This window comes from Loxodonta africana, chromosome X, assembly GCF_030014295.1.
Source record: "Loxodonta africana isolate mLoxAfr1 chromosome X, mLoxAfr1.hap2, whole genome shotgun sequence".
Classification (NCBI taxonomy): Eukaryota; Metazoa; Chordata; class Mammalia; order Proboscidea; family Elephantidae; genus Loxodonta; species Loxodonta africana.
The window spans coordinates 84035613-84052956 of record NC_087369.1 but is presented as its reverse complement, the minus strand read 5'-3'; the positions used below and the strand labels follow the sequence as shown (position 1 = coordinate 84052956).

General features: G+C 38.6%; 1 long non-coding RNA gene across 5 annotated transcripts in view; it reads left to right on the top strand.

Moving 5' to 3' along the window:
• LOC111751390 (uncharacterized) overlaps positions 1-16389 on the top strand; it is a 44049-nt gene extending 27660 nt beyond the window's left edge. For 3 of the 5 annotated variants that reach the window (XR_010319808.1, XR_010319807.1, XR_010319806.1), the window contains exons 2-7: positions 1275-1364; positions 3199-3409; positions 3979-4110; positions 9788-10000; positions 11431-11641; positions 15817-16389. This is a non-coding gene — a long non-coding RNA (uncharacterized LOC111751390). The remainder of the gene's footprint in view (positions 1-1274; positions 1365-3198; positions 3410-3978; positions 4111-9787; positions 10001-11430; positions 11642-15816) is intronic. The other 2 variants (XR_010319809.1, XR_010319810.1) reach the window with 2 other exon arrangements.
• The last annotated feature ends 955 nt before the right edge of the window (positions 16390-17344 follow it).

Here is a 17344-nt window from a genome sequence, read left to right as displayed (position 1 = left end):
GGTTACACAGAGGTGAGGGACAGAAATGGTATAGTCCTATATAATCCCATCATTAAGATGGTTATCTTGTTGAGCTAATATAAATAAGCACACTTGAAATAAGTTGATGATAATCAAGGCTATCTTGCATGAATTACAAATTACAGAGTTTTCTTTTTTAAAGGAGCCCATTGAAGTTTGAATTTGATAGCATAAGCTTCAAGATGGTTTACTTTTTCTCTGTGGGCCAGGATATGATTAATATTTCAGCCATCTGGGTAATCCAGTTGGTTTATTTTAATGTCTTTTTTTTTTTTTTTTTTTTTTTACCTGTGTTGGAGACATGAAAAGAAATTAAACAGGGACTAGCTATTGCATTTGGCTGTATATACTAAGTCTGGCAAATGGTGATTATTAAGTCTCATTGTAACTTTAACTTTTAAAGATAAAGGGATTGGGGGTATAAGTCTGATACTTTGGCTCTTTGCTCCATTTTATTCTATTTCTGCCTAAGAACAGATGACCATGGCTAATCCAGAGCAGAGTAGAGAGACCTTCTTAGTTTGGGATATTTGTGGAACCTTTTTGGCAGGAGAGCAGTGAAGAAGTGTAATAATTTTACAAGAAAACCTTGACCTTGCCTACTTTATGCTCTAGTTTACATACCTTCTTCCCTTTCCCTTTTTCAACAGTGTCTTGGTAAGCAAGAAGAAGCTTAGCCTCTCTGATGTAAAACAAACACAGAGGCCCAGTCAAGGAAATTCCTTAACATAAAACTTGAAACATTTCTTGTACATGCACATGCATCCTAGCAGGAACAAAAAGAACCATTTTAATTTATATCCATAGCTCCTCACAGCATACTTTTTCCCCAAGGCCTAAAGATATTATTTGTCTGACTGACTGGGGTAACACATATAATAGTTCTGAGCCTTCTTGGAAACATGGTCTGTGACTTGTTTCTTAAACTCAGGTATGCTTCTGGATGAAACAGCTTTCATAGGAACAACATTTTCTGGGATCCTGAAGCAAATGGGTTTTGAGGAACCCTGACTTAAGAAAGTTATTTGAAATGTAAACATGTTTTCCACCTTCAAGTTATCTTTGTCAAAGACCCATTTTATATAATGTAGAATTTGGGGATCCATAAGAATATGTACACAAATCTCCAGGGTTCTTATCACCTCGATTTGAGAAACACTGGTCTATGCCTATGAAATCTTTTATTGCTAATGGTTAAGTTGCCATTCAGTATCAGTACGTAGCTATAACTATTGCCGGATTTTGTTTTAAAGGGATGAATTCACAGCCAGTTCTGTACTCCACTCAAGGAAGAATGGATCAATTTTAGGTGGATGGAAGCCTACACTAGATGGCATCCAAAGGTGAATCTTGGTGTTTTATTTGTTTCATTGCTTGAAATTATCTCTACTCTTAAGAAAAATCTCTAGCTGTTGTGCAAAGGATGCTCTGGAAATGTGGGCATCAAAATTGAGATAATCCTTGTGTTGACGTATATTTATTGTGCCAGGCACTGGAAGAATAGCAAAAGCAAAGACATGATTCCTTTCAAGGAATTTGCTGTTTCATGGAGGACACAGAAATGAACAAATCATTACGTTGGGTATAAAATGCTTGGAAGTTACGTGGAGCATAAAAGAAGAGTGGAAAAAGTATCGAACATAATTTTAATATGTTAGGTGTTAGACTGAGATAGTGTTTTTGAAGAAAATCTGAGCAACGAGTTTGACAGTACTGAGCTGTTTTATCAAACTTTCCCTTTTTCCCCCCAATATTTTATTATGGACAATTTCAGAAAAGTTGAAAGGATTGTACAACTAACACCCGTAAACCCACGACTTAGATTCTACAGTTAATATTTTGCTATATTTGATTAAACTTTTTCTTTAAAAGGAAAAAAGAGGGAGAGAGAGCAAGACTGGTGATACAACATGAAGAATGTGACCAATGTCATTGAACTGCACATGCAGAAATTGTTGGATGGGTGTATGATCTGCTGTGTATATTTTCACCAAAACTAAAATAAATACTTAAAAAAGGGAAAAAAATTCTTATAGTCCCAATAAGTTTATGGAAATAATTTTTAAGCTAAAGTGAATGAACAGAATACCCATAGGAGTAAAATATTTTTGCTTAGATCTCTAGTTAAACTGTAAAACATAGCAAATTTACAAAATAGTAGCAAATAGCTCCTAAAATGTGACTATGGTACCTACTAGTTTGATATTGCTTCTTTTCAGTATGGCATATCACATGCTGTTCATGTACTTAAGCAAATTTGGCACAAAACACATTTATATATTATTTGCCTCTGTTCTTTTCTATAAGCTCCAGGCAATAAAACTAGTACCATATGCCACCAATCTGTCAATGCAGTCATCCATTGTGAGATAGCCCTGTGGCTAATGTAGACTATCATTACAGTAAAATGAAAATATGATAATATTTTTGTGGAAGGCTTCCATATCTCTTAGAATCCTTGCCTAGACCCCAGAATTAAAAGATCTCTGATTGACAAAAGACTTGGGTTTAAGTGCCACTCTGCCATCTACTGATTGCAAAACTTTGGGAGAGTTGCATCTTCTGAGATGCCAGTTTATCTGGAGAGTGAAAATGTTGGATTACATGATCATTTAATGTTCCTTCTAGCTTTGATGATTCTGTGACTTGCTTAGTGCTCGAGTATTCTAACCAGCTGGCTGCCTATACCATTTGGTTATTATGTCCAAAGTACCTTGACGTTTTGTTGGGCCATGAGATGACAGATCAGGAATCTCAAAATTCTTATCAATGAATATTGAACTCTAGTAAAATTTGGTTCTATACCAGCTTCCAAATGTAACCACTTTCCCTGGCTTTAAATTCCCTTTAAAGGAAAGGGAATGTTTCTTGAGTATTTCATCACTGGAATAACAAAACTAGAGGACTTTAATGCTAAAGCAGTCATACTCAGCCATTATGGTTCAGAAGATTTGGAGAGGCTGGAATGGTTATTTCTTTTTTTTTTTTTTTTAATAATTTTTATTGAGCTTTAAGTGAATGTTTACAAATCAAGTCAGTCTGTCACATATAAGCTTATATACACCTTACTCCATACTCCCACTTACTCTCCCCCTAATGAGTCAGCCCTTCCAGTCTCTCCTTTCGTGACAATTTTGCCGGTTTCTAACCCTCTCTATCCTCCTATCTCCCCTCCAGACAAGAGATGCCAACACAGTCTCAAGTGTCCACCTGATACAAGTAGCTCACTCTTCATCAGCATCTCTCTCCAACCCATTGTCCAGTCCCTTCCATGTCTGATGAGCTGTCTTCGGGAATGGTTCCTGTCCTGGGCCAACAGAAGGTTTGGGGACCATGACCACCAGGATTCCTCTAGTCTCAGTCAGATGGAATGGTTATTTCTTTCTAGGTACTCTAACCTTGGCAGCGTATAAAAGAATTTGAGCTTGGATCCATTTACTTAAAAATTCTTTGGATAACTTTTCTTGGAAACATGGGGTGTCCACTTACCCTCATTAATGGAGTTTCAGGAAGGAGCAGAGTCAAATATATATCAAATATAATCCGAGCTCCTATCCTATAGTAAAGTGAGCTAGCTAATTAGTAAAAACAGTCGAAGCTGTTATACTTCCAGACAGTAGTAGGAGGAACTTCTCTGCCACCTTGTGCTTGAAGTATTTTCAACAACAGGATAACCTTTAGACCATAAATTTAGTCAGTCCTTAAGGAGGGCATTGGCTTGACCCATATTTTCATATAATTCTTTTTCTTCACTTGCCTAATCCTTATGCAATATTGCTAATGCTTGCAATTACAGGCCCTTGTGGAGACCAAATAAGCTAAAAAGTAGAGACAGGAGACACCTATATCTAATGCTTTAAGACGATGCATCCTAGTTTTATTGTTATTGTTGAGATTTTCTCAACAGTTTTGGTATCCTACTGGTGCCTTCTTCTGAACCCTGTTTTCCTCCTCAAGGATGATCCTACCACGTAAGACCTGAGGACTGCAAGCTGCTCTAAGAAGAAATCCAGCAGATCATTCCTTTTGAGAATCTGGACACACTCCAACTAATCCAAAAAGTTGATTTGCAGGCCACTGGAGAAAAAGGTAGTTTGGGGAGCTCATTGTTGTGGGATTTCCGTGTTTGGCTTTAAGGGCTCTACCTTTCTGCATTGCTTCTTTTTAAAGCAGAATATGACACAGTTTTTGTCAATTGTTATATAATTTCTTTGATGTACATACACATACATACTATTAACTTTCTACACTGAATTTTGCATATTATTTCCTTTAACCCTCAGAGGTAGGCTCCAGTAGATCAGTAAATCCAGGCATAATTTATCCCCATTTCATAAATGAAAAAAAAAATTTTTTTTTTTTTTAAGCGAAGAGAGATGCAAAACAAGAAATTACTGCCTGTCGCATCACATAGTTAGTGGAAGGAATAGAATGAGCCTGTTCCTTCTGATTAACAGGCTTTTTTTTTTTTTTTTGTAACTTTTATTGAGCTTCAAGTGAACGTTTACAAATCAAGTCAAACTGTCACATATAAGTTTATATGCACCTTACTCCGTACTCCCACTTGCTCTCCCCCTAATGAGTCAGCCCTTCCAGTTTCTCCTTTCGTGACAATTTGGCCAGCTTCCAACTCTCTCTATCCTCCCATTCCCCCTCCAGACAGGAGATCCCCACACAGTCTCAAGTGTCCACCTGATACAAATAGCTCACTCTTCATCAGCATCTCTCTCCTACCCACTGTCCAGTCCCTTTCATGTCTCATGAGTTGTCTTTGGGAATGGTTCCTGTCCTGGGCCAACAGAAGGTTTGGGGACCATGTCCTCCGGGATTCCTCTAGTCTCAGTCAGACCATTAAGTATGGTACTGACAATATTTTTAATTTTGTTGAGGATTTTTGCATCTATGTTCATGAGGGATATAGGTCTGTAATTTTCTTTTTTTGTGATGTCTTTACCTGGTTTTGGTATCAGGGAGATGGTGGCTTCATAGAATGAGTTAGGTAGTATTCCGTCATTTTCTATGCTTTGAAATACCTTTAGTAGTAGTGGTGTTAACTCTTCTCTGAAAGTTTGGTAGAACTCTGCAGTAAAACCATCCGGGCCAGGGCTTTTTTTTTGTTGGGAGTTTTTTGATTACCGTTTCAATCTCTTTTTTTGTTATGGGTCTATTTAGTTGTTCTACTTCTGATTGTGTTAGTTTAAGTAGGCAGTGTTTTTCCCGGAATTCATCTGTTTCTTCTAGGTTTGCAAATTTGTTAGAATACAATTTTTCGTAATAATCTGATATGATTCTTTTAATTTCAGTTGGGTCTGTTGTGATGTGGCCCATCTCGTTTCTTATTTGGGTTATTTGTTTCCTGTATTTCTTTAGTCAGTCTGGCCAATGGTTTATCAATTTTGTTAATTTTTTCAAAGAACCAGCTTTTGGCGCTGTTAATTCTTTCAATTGTTTTTCTGTTCTCTAATTCATTTTTTTTTTAATTCATTTAGTTCAGCTGTAATTTTTATTATTTGTTTTCTTCTGGGGCCTGATGGATTCTTTTGTTGCTCACTTTCTATTTTTTCAAGTTATAGGGACAGTTCTCTGATTTTGGCTCTTTTTTCTTTTTGTATGTGTGTATTTATTGGCCTCTGAGCACTGCTTTTGCTGTGTCCCAGAGGTTTTGATAGGAAGTATTTTCATTCTCGTTGCATTCTATGAATTTCCTTATTCCCTCCTTGATGTCTTCTATAATGCACTCTTTTTTCAGGAGGGTATTGTTCAGTTTCCAAGTATTTGATTTCTTTTCCCTAATTTTTCTGTTATTGATTTCCACTTTTATGGCCTTGTGGTCTGAGAAGATGCTTTGTAATATTTCAATGTTTTGGATTCTGCAAAGGTTTGTTTTATGACCTAATATGTGGTCTATTCTAGAGAATGTACCATGTGTGCTAGAAAAAAAAAGTATACTTTGCAGCAGTTGGGTGGAGAGTTCTGTATAAGTCAATGAGGTCAAGTTGGTTGATTGTTGTAATTAGGTCTTCCGTGTCTCTATTGAGCTTCTTAACTGGATGTCCTGTCCTTCTCCGAAAGTGGTGTGTTGAAGTCTCCTACTATAATTGTGGAGGTGTCTATCTCACTTTTCAGTTCTGTTAAAATTTGATTTATGGATCTTGCAGCCCTGTCATTGGGTGCATAAATATTTAATATGGTTATATCTTCCTGGTCAATTGTCCCTTTTATCATTATGTAGTGTCCTTCTTTATCCTTTGTGGTGGATTTAAGTTTAAAGTCTATTTTGTCAGAAATTAATATTGCTACTCCTCTTCTTTTTTGCTTATTGTTTGCTTGATATATTTTTTCCATCCTTTGAGTTTTAGTTTGTTTGTGTCTCTAAGTCTAAGGTGTGTCTCTTGTAGGCAGCATATAGACGGATCGTGTTTCTTTATCCAGTCTGAGACTGTCTCTTTATTGGTGCATTTAGTCCATTTACATTCAGCGTAATTATAGATAAATAAGTGTTTAGTGTTGTCATTTTGATGCCTTTTTATGTGTGTTGTTGACCATTTCATTTTTCCACTTACTTTTTTGTGCTGAGACGTTTTTCTTTGTAAATTATGCGATTCTCATTTTCGTAGTGTTTGACTTTATGTTTGTTGAGTTGTTACGTTTTTCTTGGTTTTTATATTGAGTTATGGAGTTGTTATACCTCTTTGTGGTTACCTTAATATTTACCCCTATTTTTCTAAGTAAAAACCTAACTTGTATTGTCCTATATAGCCTTGTATCCCTCTCCATATTGATTAACAGGCTTTTAAATTATTCCCACCTTCCTTTGGCAAGAGTGGTAGTACTAAGCTCTGAGGATTTGTTGTACTTGCAAGTGATGAACTTGGATATTTAGCTGAGGACATTTCTAAGCAAGATCCTAAAGGGGCCATGTGGTTTCTTCTTGTCATTTTTAGAAGATATGAGAGGGAAGATGATTGACTTAAAAATAAACTGTGCAGATCCTTGAACATGGCACTATAGACACGAGCACCACACCATCCCCCCACAGCAAAGAACCAAAAAACTAAGTAAAGCAGAGACAGACAACAATCCTGGAACCCTAAGCATCAAATGAAGAGAGAAATAATTCAACCAAGCACCGAATGGAATAAGAACCTGACAGAGAACAGAGAGCTAGGGGAGATATGGAGCGGAAGTCACCTATCAGCTAATGCACCATGGATTCACCATCTTGGATTCCTGTTGGAAACTGGCATACAGGGAGTATGGGAAAGCAGCTTCATGCAGCCCCCAGCAGGAGACAGAGCACCTGCTGGACATGCCCTGCTGTGCCATTGCTAAGTGACTGGCCATGCCCATTGGAAAAGGTGGTGAGAAAAGGTGGTGAGAAGTAACATGCCCACATACAAGCAAACGACAAAGAACACAGTGCACCTGCTCAGGCCTAACCAAATAAAACAAAAAAGCAGGACAAACAAATCTAGAATTAATAAATGAAGAAAATAACTACTGACCGTCCAGAAGACAGCAGACAATATAAAAAAATATTTAATAAAAAACAAGACAGGATGGTTCCAGTAGGTGTCCAAAATAAAACACCAGATGACATTCCAGTAGAAAAAAAGGCACTGGAACTACCCAATAATAATAATAATAATAAAAACCCAATAGGGAATACAAATCTCTCATACTCAGAGCTATCCAAGAGTTGAAGGAAAAAGGAGACAAAAATGATGAAAAAAAAATAGACAAAGTCATGGAAAAAAAACTGACGAAACAGTGGAAGAATTCAGGAAAATAATACAGGAACAAAATGCCAAAATAAATTCACAACTAGAAATCATACAAAAACAGCAATTAGAAATCCAAAAGATAAATCAGAGAAAACAATGAAGAAAAATGTAGAAACCCTGAGAATGATGTGGGATACAACAAAAAGCAAAAAATTTACAAGTGACCAAGTTGCAGAAACAGGGGAAGAAAATGGACAACACAGAGGAGATCATTGAAGAATTGCTGACAGAAAACTTACCTAATATCGTGAAAGATGCAAAAAGCTGACCCTTCAAGAAGCTCAGCAAACCCTGTATAGGATAGGCCCCAAAAGAAAATCACCAAGGCATATCGTAATCACACTCACTAAAACCAAAGACAACGAATCCTGAGAGCAGCTCGAGAAAAACAAAGAATCTTGAGAGCAGTTCTAAAAACAAAGACTCCTGAGAGCGGCTTGAGAAAAACAAAAAGTCACATACAGAGGGGAAACAATAAGCCTAAGCTCTGATTACTTGACAGAAACCATGCAGACAAGAAGGCAATGGGGTGACATATATAAAACCTTGAAAGAAAAAATTGCCAACCAAGAATAATATATCTTGCAAAACTGTTCAAATATGATGGTGAAATTAGGACATTTCCAAATAAACAGAAGTTAAGGGAATATGTAAAAATCAAGCCAAACTTACAAGAATTATTAAACAAAGCCCGTCAGTTTTAGAACACCAGACAACACCACTTTCAAGTTCACAGATGAAGAGGAATTTTGCCCCAGGCGGAATACACCTAAAGTCTCACCCATATTTGATTTAATGATTCAGAAGATGAGATTTTGGACTTGGAGTTGATTTAAGATTTGTGGGATGATGTGGTGGAGTGAATGTGTTTTGCATGTGGCAAGGACATGAATTTTTGGGGGCCAAAGGATGGGATGTTATGGATTGAATCGTGTTCCCCAAAATGTGTGTTGTAAATCCTAATCTCTCTACCTGTGGTTATAATTGCATTTAGGAATTGGTTGTCTTTATCATGTTAATAAGACAGGATTCCTGTGGGGTGTTCTTGAGTCAATCTATTTTGTGATATAAAAGAGATTAAACAGGCAAGCAATAGAAATAGAGATGAAGGAAGAGAGAGGGATGCCAAGCCACATGAAGACTGCCCAGGAGCAGAAGCGTAGAAAAGATAAGGACCTTCCTCCAGGGCCAACAGGCAGAGAAAGCCTTCCCCTGTAGCCAGCATACTGAATTTGAACCTCTAGCCTCCTAAACTGTGAGAAAATAAATTTCTGTTTGCTCAGGCCACCCACTTGTGGTATTTCTGTTATAACAGCACTAGACAGTCTTCATCAGTAAGTGCTTCAAAAGTCCTCTTCACTTTCAACAAGCAAAGCTCTGTCATCTGCATAATGCAGGTTGTTAATGAGGCTTCCTCCAATCATGATGCCACATTCTTCTTCATATAGTCCAGGTTCTCGGATTATTTGCCCAACATATAGATTGCATAAGTATGGTGAAAGCATGCAATTCCGATGCATACCTTTTCTGATTTTAAGCCACTCAGTATCCTCTCGTCCTGTTTGAATGACCACCTCTTCATCTATATACAGCTTCCGCATGAGCTCAAGCAAATATTCTGGAATTCCCATCTTTGTAATATTATCCATAATTTGTTATGATCCACGCGGTTAAATGCCGTTGCGTAGTCAGTAAAACACAGGTAAATATCGTTCTGATATTCTGCTTTTAGCCAAGATCCATCTGACATCAGCAATGATACCCTAGTTCCATGTGCTCTTCTGATGCTGGCTTGAATTTCTGGCAGTTCCCTGTTGATGGACTGCTGCAACTTTTTTTGAATCACCTTCAGAAAAATTTTATTGGTGTGTTAATTACCCTTGGTTAATTCATGGTGAATTCCACCACTTGTTGCCCATTGAGGCATATTTTTCCAGTTCACGACATTTCAGTAATATACTTTTCTTTTTTCTCTTCTCCAGGTCTTCCATAAAATAATAGGCTTGTTGTCTTACAGTGTTAGTGACCCATTCCCTTTGAAGATCCTTAGGTGGAGATGGGGCATGAGGATCTTCCAGGGGAAATGCTCACTAACTCTGGTCAACAACTCTATGCCAAGAAATTGTACCAAAATACTTCCCTGCACCCAGATAGGAGGATGGAATCTCAAAAGACAACCACCATATATCAAGTGGGTAAGCTCTGTAGTCTTATTTTTTATCTTGCTTTCAGGTGTATGTTGCACTTAGCTTTCTATTGACATTTGTATTCTGCATTATTCTGTGTCTGCAGTGGCAAAAATAGCTTCTTAACTAACTTGGGAAGCATCTGGGTATGAGATTGGCAAAAGTTATGGTGTGAAGAGGGGAGCAGATTGCATGAGTACAGTTGTATAGGGTAGGACTATTGTAAGTGATAGAGTCCTACGTATAAATTGTCCTTCCTTTTTGGAGAACATGAGCAATATATGCCACGTTGGTGACCTAGATCATGGGCAAATCATCATACCATTCTATCTGGTCCCCAAACTCTACCTTGAGGCTTAGCAAGAGAACTTTGCCAATCATTTACATACTTCAGGATGCCCTAAGATATCAGTGGGATGAAGCACACAACAAACTGTTTGAGAAGATAAAAATAAGTTGTATCTTTTTAATGTTGGGCTCGTTGATGGAAGCCTTCATACTCTAGTTTAGTGATGGGCCAGGCTGATTAAGAGAATAAGGGTTGGGAGATGGAGGTGACCATTCAGTATGATAAGTCCTGATCATACAGGCATTGTCTACCGTTCTTTATAAAGAGTGGATGCCCTAGAAATTACATAAGATTTTTCACCATGTAGAAATTCTTGAAATGTAATTGCTGCTAGTTGACTAGAAAGATTCATGGATTTGAAAATAGATAAAGTTAAAAGAACTTGTTAGAAAGCCTAGAAATAGAAAGCTAAGGTGAGAGTTATCTAGGAGGATCTCTCTTTATTCAAAATTTTTAAGTGAGTTCTGCTAGGGCAGCCAGTACTCTATGTGAATTCTCTTACTTTGAGAACTTCTGCCTACCAGAGTGACTCACTTTTATCTCAGAAAGCTATTAATAGTTTTGAAAATGCTGCCTTCTGTGGCTATCCTTGTCGCTATTGGTATCCTTGCCTCTAGACAAACAAGAGCCAAAGTGTCATGGCCCATAACCAGGGGTCTTAAATAACGCTAACTTGAGATAGTCCTGTTCTTAGACCCTACTCTCTTTACCTTAATATCTACTGTTGGTTTTTGTGGTCTCATTTATTAATCATTTAAAGGGACTCATTCCTAGCTGATTGACATTGTAAACAGGATTCTAGTCTTTAACTACAGGAGTGAGGCTATGATTAATGTTGATATTTTCAGTGACCTTACCAAGTGATGTTGAGCGAGTCATTTTCCTATGTGCCATAGTTTCCTATTCTGTTGGATGAGGAAGTTGTATTAGTTTTATCTCTAAGGACCTCAAAGCTTCAAATTTGTTTCTAAGTTCTGTGGAGACAGTTCCCATGTCCCATTAATTTGAATCCTATGTAACTCTAGCACAGTACTCAGTTAATACTTCTTTACGGCATTTACAGTTTTTCTCTCCTGCTTTTTTTTTGTAGCTCTTGGTCGTTTCGTCCATATCTGCCAAATCATTATCCTTCCCAAAAGCAGTGCATCCAGGGCTTCCACAGAATCAGGAGATTTGAAGACACCAAAGGAAGTCAGCCTTTTGCGTGAATATCAATATGCCAACCTCTTCAGCAGCTTAGAATAGCAGGATGAAGTTAGTTGGTGTTACAATCCTGTGAGGATCACTCCAGAACTATTGAGGTGTGGTGGTTTAACGTGAAGTGGTGTGAAATGTGAGATGGAAGGGGTTTCAATGAAGTAACTCAGAGACATTGCATATATTCTAGTTGTATCAGAGTACTTTAGCCTCTACTTGTCTGCTCTATACATTTACTCCATAAGTCCTTTGCACTCTTAGAGACCTAAACATATAGAAGCCTTAAACATAGTTTTTGGTTTCTACTAAAAGGGTTGGCCCTTTGTCACCTCCCCTTGTAAGAGATTCTAATTGCAGTTAGGATTTAATAGTGAAAGAAACCCAGACCCTGAAGCAACCATTATACACTTGAAGGGTGTGAAAACCAAGTCAGTTTTCTAAAGGGATGGGGAAAATTAAAGATATTTCAAGACCTTCATTTGCTGATGTGGCACGACTGAAAATGAGAAGAAACAGCTACAAGTATCCATTAATAACCAGAATGTGGAATGTATGAAGTATGCAATCTAGGAAAATTAGACCTCATCAGAAATGAAATGGAATGCATAAACATTGATATCCTAGGCATTAATGAGTTGAAATGGACTGGTATTGGCCATTTTGAATCAAATAATCATATGGGCTACTAGGAAGGACAACTTGAAGAGGAATGGCATTGCATTCATCGTCAAAAAGAATATTTCAAGATCTGACCTGAAGCACAATGCTGTCAGTGATGGAATAATATCCGTACGCCTACAAGGAAGACCAGTTAATACAACTGCTATTCAAATTTATGCACCAACCACTAAGGCCAAAGGTGAAGAAATTGGAAGATTTTTGCGAACTTCTGCAGTGTGAAATTGATAGAACTTGTAGTCAGGATGCATTGATAATTACTGGAGATTAGAATGTGAAAGTTGGAAACAAGAAGGATCAGTAGTTGGAAAATACGGCCTTGGTGATAGAAAAGATGCCGGAAATCAAATGGTAGAATTTTGCAAGACCAAAGAGTTCTTCATTGCAAATACCTTTTTTCACCAACATAAACAGTGACTATACAGGTGAACCTCTCCAGACAGAATCCACAGGAATGAAATCTACTACATCTGCGGGAAGAGGCAATGGAAAAGCTCAATATCATCAGTCAGAATAAGTCCAGAGGCTGACTGCAGAACAGGCCATCAATTGCTCTTATGCAAGTTCAAGCTGAAACCAAAGAAAATTAGAACAAGTCCATGAGACCCAAAGTATGACCTTGAGTATATCCCACCTGAATTTAGAGACTATCTCAAGAATAGATTTGAAGTGTTGAACACTAATGACTGAAGACCAGATGAATTGTGGAATTACATTAACGGCATCATACATGAAGAAAGCAAGAGGTCATTAAAAAGACAGGAAAGGAAGAAAAGACAAAAATGGATGTTAGAAGAGACTCTGAAACTTGCTCTTGAACGCCAAGTAGTTAAAGAAAAAGAAAGAAATGATGAAGTAAAAGAATTGAACAGAAGATTCCAAAGGGTGGTTTGAGAAGAGAAAGTAAAGTATTTTATAATGACATGTGCAAAGACCTGGAGATGGAAAACCAAAAGGGGAGAACACGATCTGCATTTCTCAAGCTGAAAGAACTGAAGAAAAAATTCAAGCCTCGAATTGCAACAGTGAAGGATTCTATGGGGGAAATACTAAATGACTCAGGAAACATCAAAAGAAGATGGGAGGAACACACAGAGTCACTATACCAAAAAGAATTGGCCAATGTTCAACCATTTCAGGAGGTAGCATATGATCAGGAACCGATGATACCGAAAGTTGAGGTCCAAGCTGCACTGACGGCATTGGTGAAAAGCAAGGCTCCAGGAATTGACGGAATACCAATTAAGATGTTTCAACAAAGGGATGCAGCGCTGGAAGTACTCACTTGTCTATTCCAAAAAATATGGAAGAAACCTCCTGGCCAACCAACTGGCAGAGATCTAAATTTATACCTATTCCTAAGAAAGGTCGTCCCACCGAATGCGGAAATTATCAATATCATTAATATCACATGCAAGAACTTTTGCTGAAAATCATTCAAAAGTGGCCGTGGCATTGTATCAGCAGGGAGCTGCCAGAAATTCAAGCTGGAATCAGGAGAGGTCACAGAACCAGGGATATTATTGCTGATATCAGATGGATCCTGGCTGAAAGCAGAGAATACCAGAAAGGTGTTTGCCTGTGTTTTATTGACTATGCAAAGGCATTCGACTGTGTGGATCGTAACAAATTATGGATAACATTGCGAAGAATTGGAATTCCAGAACACTTAGTTGTGCTCATGAAGAACCTGTACATAGATCAAGAGGCAGTTGTTTGAACAGAACAAGGGGATACTGCATGGTTTAAAGTCAGGAAAGGTGTGTGTCAGGGTTGTATCCTTTCACCATACCCATTCAGTCTGTATGCAGAGCCGATAATCCAAGAAGCTGGGCTATATGAAGAAGAATGGGGCATCAGGATTGGAGCAAGACTCATTAACAACCTGCGTTATGCAGATGACACCACCTTGCTTGCTGACAGTGAAGAGGACTTGAAGCACTTACTGATGAAGATCAAAGACCACAGTCTTCCGTATGGATTACCCCTCAACATAAAGAAAACAAAAATTCTCACAACTGGACCAATAAAAGAAACTCTGGTGGCATGGTGGTTAAGTGCTACGGCTGCTAACCAAAAGGTTGGCAGTTCAAATCCACCAGGCGCTCCATGGAAACCGTACGGGGCAGTTCTACTCTGTCCTGTAGGGTCGCTTTGAGTCAGAATCGACTCAACGGCAATGGGCAATGGGCTTATGGACCAATAAGTAACATCGTGATAAACGGGGAAAAGATTGAAGTTGTCAAGAATTTCATTTTACTTGGATCCACAAGCAACACCCGTGGAAGCGGCAGTGAAGAAATCAAAAGACGCATTGCATTGGGCAAATCTGCTGCAAAAAAACCTCTTTAAAGTGTTGAAAAACAAAGATGTCACCTTGAAGACTAGGGAGCAGCTGACCCAAGCCATGGTGTTTTCAATTGCCCCCCTTCCTATGTGTGTGAAAGCTGGACGATGAATAAAGAAGACCAAAGAAGAATTGATGCCTTTGAATTGTGGTGTTGGAGAAGAGTATTGAATATACCACGGGCTGCCAAAAGAACGAACAAATCTGTCTTGGAAGAAGTACAACCAGAATGCACCTTAGAAGCAAGGATGGCAAGACTGCATGTCACATACTTTGGACGTGTTGTCAGGAGGAATCCGCCCCTGGAGAAGGACATCATACTTGATAAAGTAGCGGATCAGCAAAACAGAGGAAGACCCCCAATTAGATTGATGGATTGACACAGTGGCTGCCACAATGGGCTTAAGCATAACAATGATTGTAAGGATGGCGCAGGACTAGGCAGTGTTTGGTTCTGTTGTACATAGGGTCGCCATGATTCAGAACCAACTCGATGGCACCTAACAACAACAACGAAGATACAGATGAGGGAAAAAGTGAAGCTATAAAATGAGAAGATTGACTAGATGCTATCTAAGGGCCCTTTATTATAATATTCACTGATCTGTGACATCTCATTTGGTTCTTATGGAAATCCTAGTGAAAGCATTTGTAGCCGAATGTTAGAGTCAGGCATTCTGTATAAATTCTGTCTGCTACTCATTAGTCTCTGATTAGACTTATCTTTTTTGTGAGGGTTAAATGAAGTCATGTATGTAAAGTGCTTAGTATAATGTCTGGCCCATGGTAAGTAAAAGGTAACACAAGAAGTTTCATAAATTCATTTGACACAGTGTAACAGTAACCACTAATACCATCTGGTGGCAGGCAGAGTTGGTATGTTTTGGTTTTATGTAAGAAATTTGTAAGGTTGAAGTTTATAAATAGATGAAATGTGTGTTGGTGGTTGCTGTTGTTATTGTTATTATTGGTAGTAATATAAATAGTACTGGTACTAGTAATGGACCTTTGGTGGCACAGGTGGCTAAGAGCCAGGCTGCTAACCAAAAGGCCGGCAGTTTGAATCTACCAGCAGCTCCCTGGAAACCCTATAGTCCAGTTTTACTCTGTCTTATAGGGTCACTATGAGTCAAAATTGACTCAACAGCAATGGGTTTGGTTTGGGGTTTGGTACTAATATTATGATTATTAATGGCACCTTTTGGTTTTCTTTTATTGTCTTTGCTTTGTGATGGCTTTTTGTGCCTCTGTTAGCGCCTCGCTTTATCTTGTCTCTTTGGCTTTTTTCCCTCTCTTGCTTATCTCTTTCACGCCTATGTGAGTATTTCTTTGCTTGTCTATTTCTTCCTCGAGTGTCTTTGCTTTTTCTTCTGTATGTTAAGTGTGTCTTAACTATTTCTCTTGCTACTTTCTTCCATGCATGCCTTTGTTTCATTTTCTCTTTTTGTTCCTAAGAGCTGTGTGGTTTGTGCTTTGTCTTAGATGTGCCTCTTGTGTTTTGTTGTGTTTTTCACTTTCTTGTTTCTTCTCTTTACTCTCCTTTATCTGGCCTTTTTTCACTTGTTTTGTGTCTGCTGAGTCACGTGCTGTGTTCTTTTTGCTCTTTTCCTGTTCTTCCTACCTCTCTTTTTCTCTCTGTGAATCCTGATTGTTTGTTACCCCCTCTGTTGTTTGACTTCTTGTTTTTGATTCTAGCCATCCTTCTGCTGTTTCTACTCTATACCTATCATTTCTCTTTTCCACATTTCCTCTCTGCCTCTCTTGGGCCATTTTCTCTCTGTTTTCCTTCTCTGTGTGTCTTAGTGTTTCTTTGCTCTTTGTCATTTTTCCATTTCAGCATTCGTCTCCCTGTTCTCTTGTGTTGTATTTCTCTGCTTTTTTCCCTTCCTGCTGTCTTCTCAGTATTTCAGCCTCTTCATGTGAGTCTATATGTCCTCTTCTTCGATTTCATGTAATCCTCTCTCAGATATTTCTTTGTGCCTGTGCATCTGTATGTGCATGTGACAGAGGGGCTTCCTAGCTCCTTTCCACTAGGTGCAGAGTGTCAGCTATCAAAATGCTTTGCAGAGCTGTTCCTTATGCCACGCTACCCTGTGAGATGATCCAGGACGAAAAGAAGGCCCAAGGCCCTAAACTGAAGTAAAACCCAAGACTGAAGGAGAACAAAAGGCAGAAAGCCCAAAATAGATGGGAAGCTACGAATAGATGGTTTGAGACTTGAGATCTAAGGGCTAAAACAGAAAGCCCATGTCCCAAGGAAAATGAAGCCTTAGCCCTGAAACCGACAGAAGCCCAGAGAGCCAAGATGTACAGAAGGTGGCCGGAGTTTGATGTAAGGCTCAAGTCAGGAGTTAAACAGAAGGCCTGAGAGCTAGGATGCGTAAAAGAACCAAGAGCCAGGACACATGGAAGGTCCAAGAACTGAGACCTAAGATACACAAGACCTTGGATGGAAGGCCCAAGATACACAAAAGGCCCAGGACCTATGGCCCTAGATGAACAGGAGGCCCAAGGAAAATAGACAACTCAAGAGCAAAAGCAGGAAGCTAGAGACCCAAGACCTAGAACTCAGTATAGAAGCTCCAAGACCAGAGGAAATCCCATTATGAGAACCTAAACCTTAGCTTTTCTCAGCTCTTTTCTATTGCTGTAGCCCCTACTTTTGAACATTTGTAGTTCTCCCCTTCCTGGTCTCCTATCTCCATTTAAACACTTTTTTTTTTAATGTCCTTTTGTGATGTGATTACTTTAAAGGAACATTACTTGAGGACAACATCAAAAA